This window comes from Pantherophis guttatus, chromosome 1 (assembly GCF_059756535.1).
Source record: "Pantherophis guttatus breed Tessera chromosome 1, ASM5975653v1, whole genome shotgun sequence".
Classification (NCBI taxonomy): Eukaryota; Metazoa; Chordata; class Lepidosauria; order Squamata; family Colubridae; genus Pantherophis; species Pantherophis guttatus.
Genome location: NC_142063.1, coordinates 263,221,349 through 263,233,956, shown reverse-complemented (window position 1 = coordinate 263,233,956; position 12,608 = coordinate 263,221,349). Strand labels below are relative to the sequence as shown.

The 12,608-nt window shown below is 37.9% G+C and overlaps 1 long non-coding RNA gene across 1 annotated transcript; it reads left to right on the top strand.

Moving 5' to 3' along the window:
- The first annotated feature begins 1,418 nt into the window (after positions 1-1,418).
- LOC148116838 (uncharacterized) lies at positions 1,419-3,872 on the top strand. The gene is made up of 2 exons (XR_015731428.1): positions 1,419-1,640; positions 2,332-3,872. It is a non-coding gene; the product is annotated as an uncharacterized LOC148116838 (long non-coding RNA).
- Positions 3,873-12,608: the final 8,736 nt, after the last annotated feature.

Here is a 12,608-nt window from a genome sequence, read left to right as displayed (position 1 = left end):
TTTCTAAAGTCTCCAACTTGAAATAAAGGACTGGGGGAAAAAAGACAGTAAAAGGACAGAGCAACAACGGTCCTTCCCTCCCTTGTTAGATTCTGCATTCAATCCACCATCTAGTTTAGGATAGAAATGTCAGGAACTGCAGGTAGCAATTTAACAAAATTCTTTAAGTATATATAAGTAGAAGGGCTGTAACTCAGTGGGAGAACAACATAGATATTCATGAATCCCGGTTCTCTGATACCTAAAGAAAGATTTCTCTCTAAACATTCTAAAGAATCATTGCCAGTCACTGTAGACCTGCTTTCCATAATCTGATGCCTTCCAGATATGTATATTGGCATTGCATCTCCCGGTTGGAGATTGTGGATGTTGCATATGTAACAAGCTGGGGAACACAGAAAACAGGGCTTAAGAGACAAATTCTTTTCAAAACGATTTCTAATAGATGTAAAATAATGATCCATGGGCACACTCACGTGTTTCAGATACCCTTCTTTGATTTTCTGTATATGCTGTTTTTACATTTGTTTGAATTCTGTTTTCTTAATTAAAACTAGGATTGTATGTGCTTAGGTATATAACTTCTTTAGGCCCACCCTTCCCCATTTCAGTGCTTCAGTAAATAGTGGTGAAACAAATTATTTATTTGTTCTTTCTTCTTCTGACGTTTAGTCTGTTCTTGGTAGCTTTATGAATTGTAAATTGCAACTTGTTAGGACAAAGCTCTCAAGCTTGACAGGAAAGAGAAGGGAGGAATATTACACCATGTTGGCAGATCTCTTCTGTTCATTATGCCCTTCTAGTACCATATCTCTTCTATTGGATGATCTGGGCTCTTTGGAAGAAGGCCACTGAATCTGCACCCTTAAAGTGTCAAGTTAGAACATTTGAAGACATTTGTAATTCTCATAGGACGGGCTGGCTGTGTGCAGATGGAATAATGTGGTTAATGTATTCCATATTCTTGTAGTTTGCAGTTTTCAAAATTACTTTTCAAGTGGAATTTTTCTCTTGTCTATATTGAAACTCTGGCTGGGCATGTTTTCTGTGGCTGTTTCACAAATGCAAATTTGAATTAGAGTTAAAAAGAATGCGCCTAATATGTAAAATTTAGATAAGGATCTATGGATCCATTTTTCACCTACAATAGAAATGGATATAATTAAAAATTGGCTATGTATGTTTGTAGTGCCCACATATCAAAGGACTGTGTTGTCTCACTGATTGAAAGGTGATTTGTAGTACAGATAGTCCTCAACTTACAAGAGTTCATTTAGTGACCATTCAAAACTACATTGGCACTGAAAAAAGTGACTTAATGACTGTTTTTACACTTATGACCATTGCAGCATCCCCGTAGTCATATGATCAAAATTCAGATGCTTGGCAACTGATTCATATTTATGATTGTTCTGCAGGGGTGAAATGCTCCCGGTTCGGTCTGGTTCGGCCAAACTGGTAGCGATGGCGGCTGGTGGTTCAGAGAACTGGTAGTGATGGTGGCGCAAGGCTCTACCCACCCGCCCGGTTGTTGTTACTTCCTGGTTTTAACCAGGAAGTAACCTGTTTTTTACCCTCTGCGCATGCGCAGAGGCTCCAAGAGCACGTGGGGCACGTGCACTTCCGAACTGGTTGGGAAGGTAAGTAGATTTCACCCCTGCTGTTCTGACAAGCAAAGTCAATGGGGAAGCCAGATTCACTTAACAACCATGTTACTAACTTAAGAACTGCAGTGATTCACTTAACTGTAGCAAGAAAGATTGTAAAATGGGACAAAGTTTACTTAATAACTGTCTCATTTAGCAACTGAAATTCTGGGCTCGTTGTGGTCATAAGTTGAGAACTACCCGTGCTTGCTAGTTTAAAAATTATATTAAATGTATACTCCAGCTTTCAGCTTATATAAACACTCAAGATGTTTTACAAAATAAAAAATGTAAAACACAACACAGAGATCAATATGATTAAAATAAAAAATCGGAATGATTACAGATAAATTAACAGTTAACAGCTTGTTGAAGAGATGTAGTTTTGCCAAGTTTGTATTTACTGGAAGAATAGGAGCCAAATGCGTATCACTGTGGAAGGCCTACCATAGCCTGAGAGCCAAACAGAAGGAGACTTTCTCCTAAAACCATATGGTCCAGTTTCAGGCAGTGGAAGAAATATATATTTATTCATATTGCTATGTAGGACAAATATATCCCCATATTTATTCCAAGCGTGCCTCATTAAATTCAGTGGGAGTTATCCCTAGTTAAATAATGAAAGAATTGAATTCTGTGACCAACCGCCATATGCCAAAATTTAACGCAGTGTTCTTTCTTTCAGATGAGCATAGCAAACACTGAGCCACAACTTTTCCTCCCTATTCTGCCCCAGCTACAGACCCCAAAGAATGCAGCACACACTAAGTCTGTACAAACCTTAGTTTACTAAATTAAATCAGTCTTTTTCAAACAAAGGCTGTTAATTAACTTTCTTAACAGCCTACAAGAATCCAAAGAATAAATAATCATAATCTTACTATGGTTGGCAGAAAGCTCAGAAGCAATTTGCAGGAAACTGATAAGAGAACTAAGATCCAGACGCGAAAGAGAGTGAACGAAGTTGTTCCCTGGAAATTGCCTCAGTCGTCGTCCTTCCTTAAATAAGCTAAGGGAGTGGCCAATTAGCCTCAAGCCTTACTCTCGAGGAGACTTCCTTCTGAGGAGCCACTCCTGCCTTTTGGCAGCTCTGCGCGCCTATGCATCGAGAAGAGGCTCCTCCTCTTCTTCCTCTTCACTTATAGGAGCTTCTGGATGTTCTGAAGGCCCTGGCTGAATCCCCGCCTCTGGCACCACATCTTCTCCAGCTTCCTCATTGTCTGACTCGAGTGCCAGCTGCACAGGCTGCTGGCGCATCACCACACCAGCCTCCTCACTGTCGGAATCAGCCACTAGCTGCACAGGCCGCTGATGGGCCACAACACTCCCTGTCAATTTTGGATTAATACAGTACCCAAATGTGTAACTGAATTCTTCTCCCAGAAGAACGAGTAATTCCAAAACAGAACCAAAAGTATGCGGATAATGGAATAATATTTATACACCAACTCGTCCCCTTCTTCTGATTAAAGATAAACACCCACAACGACAATCATGTTTGTCTTTGAATCAACTCCCAAAAGATTTGGGTATATGGATTCATGCGCACTGTTAGATGCATGGGATGACAATGGTTTTATTTGTATGAGATCTGCAATGGTATGTGGGAATGGCCTTGAGTGCAGAGGGAAAGAGATACTGCCTAATGATCAGACAAGAGGGGAGGAGCCTGATTTGCTTAACAGGCAGAGAAAGGAATTTAGAAAGGACCTGGTCTAATTGATCAGGCTGTAAAAAGAGATGGTGGGAGATTTGAACTTTCAGACTCACAAGATTCTGGTAATGTAGCCTTACCATAAATTAGAATTAATTCATCTACCCTCCAGATCAAATGATAATAAGGAAAATTTATGAGTGTGCAGAAATGGATAGGCTGTCCATGGAAATGAAGGCGAGAGAAGAAACTGAGTACTATCAAGTTTGGAATAGATGGTACACCTGGCTTGAGAATAAGTGTAAAATTTAAGGTATAAGTTGTAAAAAGTAGAATATATAATGTAAAATGTATACGAAATCTATAATATTGATGAGAATATGATTGTAGGTGAGTAGATAGTATTATAATTTAAACGGCGATACAATATAGGATAATGATTTATAGAAATAGAATTTATGTAAATATGATTGATGAGAAGGATATTGTCACTGATATAGAAAAGCTGTAATGAGTGTAAATTTGTGTTTTGTGTTTTAAATGTTGGAAATTTTAATAAAATTATTTGTTTAGAATTACTTCATCTGGTCGTGTTTCCTGTCTGAGATAATTGGGACAGCTTACATCAATCTTGTAAGTCTGAAAATACAAATCAGTTACACTGGGTCCTTCCTAAGCCTTTGACCATTAAGCAGTTCCTCCCCATTTTTTGCCTGATTGTTCCCTAGTAGCAATTATTTCTCTAGGAATAATTCTCACTGAATTTAATGAGACATGCTTGGAGTAAATATGGGATATACAGTATTTGTCCTACACAGCAATATGAATAAATATACATTTCTGCCACTGCCTGAAACTGGGCAATATATACAGTCAGGTCCAGAAATATTGGGACATCGACACAATTCTAGCATCTTTGGCTCTATGCACCCCCACAATGGAGTTGGAATGAAACAAACACAATGTGCATTAACTGCAGACTGTCAGCTTTAATTTGAGGGTATGTACATCCAACTCAGGTGAACGGTGTAGGACTTACAGCAGTTTGTATATGTGCCTCCCACTTGTTAAGGGACCAAAAGTAATGGGACAATTGGCTTCTCAGCTGTTCCATGGCCAGGTGTGTGATATTCCCTCATTACCCCAATTACAATGTGCAGATAAAAGGCCCAGAGTTCATTTCAAGTGTGCTATTTGCATTTGGAATCTGTTGCTGTCAGCTCTCAAGATGAGATCCAAAGAGCTGTCACTATCAGTGAAGCAAGCCATCATTAGGCTGAAGAAACAAAACAAACCCATCAGAGAGATAGCAAGAACATTAGGTGTGGCCAAAACAACTGTTTGAAACATTCTCAAAAAGAAGGAATGCACCGGCGAGCTCAGCAACACCAAAAGACCTGGGAGATCATGGAAAACAAGTGTGGTGGATGACCGAAGAATTCTTTCCCTGGTGAAGAAAACACCCTTCACAACAGTTGGCCAGATCAAGAACACTCTCCAGGAGGTAGGTGTATGTGTGTTAAAGTCAACAATCAAGAGAAGACTTCACCAGAGTGAATACAGAGGGTTCACCACAAGATGTAAGCCATTGGTGAGCCTCAAAAACAGGAAGGCCAGATTAGAGTTTGCCAAACAACATCTAACAAAGCCTTCACAGTTCTGGAACAAGATCCTATGGACAGATGAGACCAAGATCAACTTGTACCAGAGTGATGGGAAGAGAAGAGTATGGAGAAGGAAAGGAATTGCTCATGATCCTAAGCATACCACCTCATCAGTGAAGCATGGTGGTGGTAGTGTCATGGCGTGGGCATGTATGGCTGCCAATGGAACTGGTTCTCTTGTATTTATTGATGATGTGACTGCTGACAAAAGCAGCAGGATGAATTCTGAAGTGTTTCGGGCAATATTATCTGCTCACATTCAGCCAAATGCTGCAGATCTCATTGGATGGCGCTTCACAGTGCAGATGGACAATGACCCAAAGCATACTGCAAAAGCAACCAAAGAGTTTTTGAATGGACAGAAGTGGAATGTTATGCAATGGCCAAGTCAATCACCTGACCTGAATCCCATTGAGCATGCATTTCACTTGCTGAAGACAAAACTGAAGGGAAAATGCCCCAAGAACAAGCAGGAACTGAAGACAGTTGCAGTAGAGACCTGGCAGAGCATCACCAGGGATGAAACCCAGCGTCTGGTGATGTCTATGTGTTCCAGACTTCAGGCTATGATTGACTGCAAAGGATTTGCAACCAAGAATTAAGAGGGGAAAGTTTGATTTATGATTATTATTCTGTCCCATTACTTTTGGTCCCTTAACAAGTGGGAGGCACATATGCAAACTGCTGTAAGTCCTACACCGTTCACCTGAGTTGGATGTACATACCCTCAAATTAAAGCTGACAGTCTGCAGTTAACGCACATTGTGTTTGTTTCATTCCAACTCCATTGTGGTGGTGTATAGAGCCAAAGATGTTAGAATTGTGTCGATGTCCCAATATTTCTGGACCTGACTGTATATAGCTGTTTGGAGTAGATAGCTTCAGTACAAGTCAGTTCTACATCTTCCATTAATAGCAATAGAAATAGCATTTAGGCTTATCTACAACTCCATAGTACTTTACCGCACTCTCTGGGCAGTTTACAGTGTTGAAGCATTATTTCCACATTGCCTCCAACAATCTTGATCCTTGTTTTACTGTCCTTGGAAGACTGGAAGGCTAAGTAAACCTTGAGCCCCGTCAGGATCAAACTCCAGGTTTAGGCAAAATTTGCCTGTAATATTGCACTTTAACCATTGTGGCACCAGGGCTCTGTGGCAGTATAACAATTAGGGTTATATGAAGTATTAGCCAGTTTTCCTAAATATTGAGCATGATATACAGGCATTAAAGCAGCTTGAATAGATGCTATTTGTTCGTTTGTAAACTTTGAATAGCAGCATTCTTTTTAGTATTTCATTTGTGAATGCACCTAAGCTCTTAAAGTCTCTGGGCTATGTTCCAGAAGATGATGATGTAATATAAACATTGACCACTTGCCAGTATGACATTCTTGGGATTTTTTTTTTCACCAAGTGTGGGTTAAATACTCCATTAGGAGAGCTTTGTTGTAAGTTGGCTGCTGCTTTCTTGGGATGGATTTGTAGGTTCAGTTGTGCCAAGTACCATTTTACGGATCTTTTTCTATAAATATATCCTTTGAGAGATTTTAAAGAAGCTGTTAAGTGACAGCTCCTGGCTGACTTTGTTTCTGCTCAGACACTAAGTGGATCTGATGGGTATTTGGAGACCTGAAGAGAATATCAAATGTATAAATGTGATCAAGAGGACCGAAAACCCCCTCCCCAAAACAGTCTTTTTCAACCTTGACAATTTTAAGACATGTGCACTTCAATTCCCAGAATTCCCCAATTAGCCATGGGGAATTAAAGCTGCCAGGATTGATAATAGCCAACCACTTCCATATTGTTGTCAAGAAAATGATATCAACATGTCTGTTAAGGTAACAGCCACTTAGAGAACTGCTACCAAGAAGTGTAGGGGAATTTAGTGGATTCAGTGACCACAAGACTGATCCTGATGAGAGCGGGGTTCCAGTAAGGATGACATGGGAAGTGTAAACCTAAAAATAATCCACAACAGTGAATTGTGATTGGCTCTGCAGGTATGAGGAAAGCCAACCCATCTAAGAGAAAGAACTCCCGAAATCATATAAGTCAATGACAAGAAAACATCTATGAATTATTTAGACATATAGATGTAGATGATGAGGCCTCCTTCAATTACTGGGGAAGAGTGTCGTACTTTTGTATATTAATTTAGAGATGGTGTTATGGCTAGTCTCAGGAAATCTGATGGTGAATGGCTTAAAAAAGTCTCTCCTTGTTTTATGAGGACACATACAATTGAAACAAAGAATATGAGAAGCATTTCCAAGGAAATCTGAAATTGTTGTAATAAAAAAGTATATTGAATTAGAAGTTTTAGATCTAAAAGAACTTAAGTCGATGAGAATTGTCCATTTAAAACAGAGACATTGGATTGCCTTATTTGGAGCATAAGATCAAAGAAAGGAATGGAATTGCTGCCATATTCAATAGGCATGGCTAACTATGTGTTTACCTGTAACCTAAGTGACACATTTATGCTGTATTGTTCCTGGAGAACCAGTTTACATCAGTCTCATTTGAATGTATGTCAGGATGTATGTATTTGTAAACGTACATTCTACCTTTCTTTGTGGCTCAAAGCAGCTAAATACTTCACCATCCTCTCATTTTTCTCCCTAACAAGCCAGTGAAGTAGGTTTGACTAAGAGAAGGAGAATGGCCCAAAGTTATTCAGTCAGCTTCCAGGGTGAAGATGGATTTAAATATGGATTTTCCCCATGTCAGTCAGTAAAGCTCTACATCATCCTGGCCACACCATCACATTATGGTCTGCTGTAACACACTGAAGAATTTTACAGCATATTCTAAGAGGCATTAAATGAATGATCACTGAGTGATTAGAATGCAGACGGAGAAATAAAGAACCCTGACATTAAGGTATGATTTGGGTATATACAATAATGTAGAAGGTGGATAAGTATTGTTTTTTTATTCCCATACGTGCTTCAAGCAGCATTAATCTAGACTTTTGGGGGATGTATTCCAAACTCAAAACAGATCTGCAAAAGTGGAGCTGACGTTTGTGGCAAAAACCAAGAAAATGGGGAGTAGACCGATTCCAAGGAACCTCTCTGAATAAAGGGAGATCAACCACATGTGCCCTGGATAGATGCTTCTCATGAAGAGATCACAGGACAGCAGCTTTCTGAGGGTTTGAGCACTGCAAGATGCCAGGATCAGCCATCATGGTTGCAAGCCCTTGTTTAGGCAGAGCATTTTAAAGGATACTGAGTTTGCAAATCTTACTTTCTAATCATTTTCAGAAATTGCCTATTGACCACCTTAAAGCTATTGGAGACCTTTGGAATGATAAATTTGAACAGTCTTCACTAGGTGGATTTGTCTTCAACTATCAACAAAATAAAATTAATTATAAGCTTAAGGACTTAAAGAACTTTGAAATAAACAACAAAAAGCTAAATAAGTTTTTGAATTAAAAATTTACAAACGGATTAAGTGTCTAGATAAATTTTGAATATTGACTTTGTATAATATTTGTAATTGCTTAAATTATAAGGAATAAACAGCTTGTTATGGGAAATGGATTTGTTTTGGTTATTGCAGTAATTTTATTATTTTAAAAACTGAACACTAGAGGGGACTAAAGTTCCTAAGCAGAAGGAAAACAATACAGCTCTGCTCTTATTTATTGGGACTTACAAAATGATGCAAAAATGTTGCAAATTTGAAAATATTAAATGAGACTTTTGAAGAATGGAGCCAGAAATTGATAGTCAAAATATCATGAGTCAGTAAAGATGTCTGCTCTAGAGATAGACTATATCCAAAAGATATTATTGAAAAAGTGACAGAAGTGGAACAAATTTCATCTGACAAGAAAGATATGATACCAAAAGTAAATTTACAAATGAAAGACCAACATAATGACTTGGAAAAAAATGCTTTACTGCAGCGACCCGTTTTTTCTGTTGAAACACCTGGTTTATCCCAATATGGGAGGAAGCATATTGCTTCCCTTTCGCCTTTCAACTCCAATCCAGGAGCCCTCAGGCAGATGCTATCACGACAAACTATTTTGTATCAAATTTATATTTTGCTTTATCAGCAAAATATAAATTTTATGTATACACACTCACACACTGTATATAAAGTTGGTTTATTTGATCAGGGTTAAAAAAAAGTTACGTTGTTACAAAGTTGGCAAGCCTTTACAGATTTTTTGCTAATATCTGAGCTGAAAAAATGGATGCAGAGATATCGCTGGATTCCCTGGAATCAAATCAATTAATTAAATGAAGCTGAAAAAGGGCATATCGTTCAGCATAGGTACTTTTAGGTGCAGACTGTGGAATAGACCATAAATTATACATGTTAAATGTGCAGGGTAAATATAGAAAATTAAAGAGAGTAATATTTGATCTGCAGAATGCAGTCAGAATATAAAAACAATACAAGGAACACATTTGGTGTTCTTAATTTATGTGGATAAAAACTTTAACCATTCTCAACTAAGAAGACATAAGAGGAATTGTGACAAAATGCAAAGCATCTCCCCTTTGAATTTCAACTAGGGAAACATGTACATTTCTTAAGAACCAATGATCATGATTGCAAAAAAAATAATAATAATGGAGATGAAAGCTTTGTGCAGTAAGAAGGATGTAGAAGGACTGATTGCAGAATGTCGGTGTCCAATAAGGAAGAATAGGAAAGATATATCAAACAAAAATGTCAACAGAGGAAAATAAAAAGGGAAATGGGTGATGTTTTAAGAAGCTTGCAGGAAAATGTATAGCTAATGTAGGAAGAGACTTCACAGAGACTGAGACAAACAAGGTTAAAGAAGGAAAGAGTATCCTGAAATCCTTTACAAATAGAATTATAGAATGTCTGAAATATTTGCAGAAACCAATTCCACTTGAAAGCAAGATATGAAAAGCAATAGACCAGCTGCCAAAATAAAAAAGCTCCAGGCATAGATGAAATGTACATTGAAGGCTGCAAGAAAAGAGGCAATTAACTCCATGCCAAAAAGACTAGAGAAAGATTGCTATATAATGCTGAAGAAGAATGATGCAAATTATCAATGGGAATATTTTAAAAGACATTTCAAAGGGAAAAAAAAAGAATATTACATGGAGAGAAAAATCTCAAACAAACAAGCAGATTTCAGAAAAGGCAGAGACGTGAGATCTGATAGTTAATACAAATTGATCCAATCTGGGTTGGTCACCAGGACCAGAGGTTTAGTCTTCCGAGCTTTCAGAATCATGCTGGAACCCATCCTCAGGGAACTTCTCTCTCACTAGAATGTGTCTGAAAGCTCAGAAGACTAAACTTTTGGTCCCTGGTGACCGACCCAGATTGGATCCTGCAACATTATCCAGGAACACATATATTTGCCTTCATTAGTGAATACAAACTGAATAATGGAGAGCACAAGACAATTCAAGGAGGGGGTTTATTTTTCCTTCATTGACTACAGAGCAAGACTCTGTTAAAGCTCCTGTGGATGCCAAAATATTGGAGTCTTCTGAAGAATCTTTCTCATGAAGAAAAAGCCTCTGCAACAGGGATGAAATTCAGCAGGTTCTGACAGGTTCTGGAGAACCAGTAGCGGAAATTTTGAGTAGTTCAGAGAACCCGTAGTGGAAATTATGAGTAGTTCAGAGAACCGGTAGCGGAAATTTTGAGTAATTTGGAGAACCAGCAAATGGGAATGGAGATTTTGCAGCATCCTTCTCCTGCCATGCCTACCAAGCCATGCCCACCAAGCCACACCATGCCCACCAAGCCATGCCCAGGGAACCTGTAGTAAAAAAAAATTGGATTTCACCAGTGCTCTGTAAGAACTAAATTTGAACAAAACAAAGTAGTTCAGAAAAAGGAGGATGAATGTTGTCCTATATGTGTTAAATTTATAGCCAAGGTATTTCAGGAATAGCAGGGTTAGGAGAAAGGATAGAGGGTTCAAATTGGAGGGCAAGACATCAGCCATTGACATATGCAGATAATATTTTATTAGTTGAAAGTCGAAACAAGAATGCATTATGAAAATAAAACTGGAAAGGAAAAATGTTAGTAATGTTAATCAGTATGCAGAGTGAACTTGCAACTGAGAGCAAAAAATTAAAGGTAGCAGACAATGTTGTTTTCTTGAGCTCAGTAAAGTAGACCAGAAAAGTTAAAAGACTGGACTTTCTAGTAGTAAGGTAAACTACAGCTGTAAAAGCTGGACAAGGAGAAACAGCAAAAGAAAGAAGATTGATGTCTGAAATATGGATCTGAAGACATTTACTAAGAGTATCGCATGCTGCAAGAAGAGCCATCGGTCAATATTGGACCAAATAAAGAATGATCACTCCCTTAAGGTGCTGATCAGTAAGCAGAACTCATATATTTTAAGTCTGTGATGTGAACAGATGAAGAACTAAAAGAAATTGCTATGTTTGAGAGGGCTGAGGTAAATACAAAAGGGAAAGGATAAAGTGGATGGATGGGATTAAGCGGATCACAGCTCTTCTTCGAAGAACTACAGTTTATTGCTGAGATGGCAAGCATTTGCTGCTGCAGACATTAGGAGTTGAGCCTCACCCAGTTGTACCTTATAAAAAAAAACCAAAACCAAAACTTCAGCCCGAATCATTACCCTAAATTTGAACATTTATGTTTCCTTGACCCATATTAAAATGTTTCTTTCCCCTTTTGCCAACTATATACTGTAAGTATTCAGTGAATTAATTGCAATTTAATTTGAATTACATTTACATTACAGGAAGCACCTGGGACCCTTTGAGGTGTGTGGAAATGTAGTTTATATCAGTATAATTAATGCAGTGCTCAAGTTCTCTATGAAGAACGGTCTTTAAAATAATCCATTATGGGGATGGTTCTACTCATTGCAATTCAAATACAAGCGGAAGATGTGAAATAATAAATTGCAATTAGTTGTAATCAGGCACCTGTTTAAGGCTTTATGGTAAGTTAAGCACATCTTACATGCTCAGTAAATGTAGCTCTAATGCATAGTCAAGTCATATTATTGATTTGAAGAAGAGGAAGAACTATATTCATCTGTAGTAAAGTAGCCTTCTAAGTAATCTTCTGAAATTGTTCTTCATAGCAATTTAACTGCAGAGAGGTAATTGTGAAAAATTGTTATGTAGGAGATAAAGATGCTAGGCACAAGCTTACAACAGATGATTTACTAATCGCCACAATTCGTTAGCATGTTGAATAATAGCAGCCAATATAAATACATTAGGATTGTGCAAAGCTAGAACTTTGGGTTGAATTAGTTAACCACTGATATGTGTATTGTGCTAACATAACTGTTGTGTATGTGTGCATGTGTGCACTTCTATATCTCATCTCACTGCTGTAATCCAGATGTTCAGTACCATATATGCAGTCACAGGTTTTATCCTGAAAGGGTAGCTGTATGTATGGGACATAAACAGCAAAAAGCAAGTTGGGTCAGCATACGAAATGATAACTTTTTGGAAAACGATTGAGTGATATAAGTATATGGTTGAATCAGTCTGTCAACATAATAGGGACTAAATCGCTGAAATGGTATTTTAGGGATATACAAATTATATTTTGAATTATGATAACTTCATGAAGTTAAATAATTTTCTATCATAATAAATATAAAATACATTAGACAATA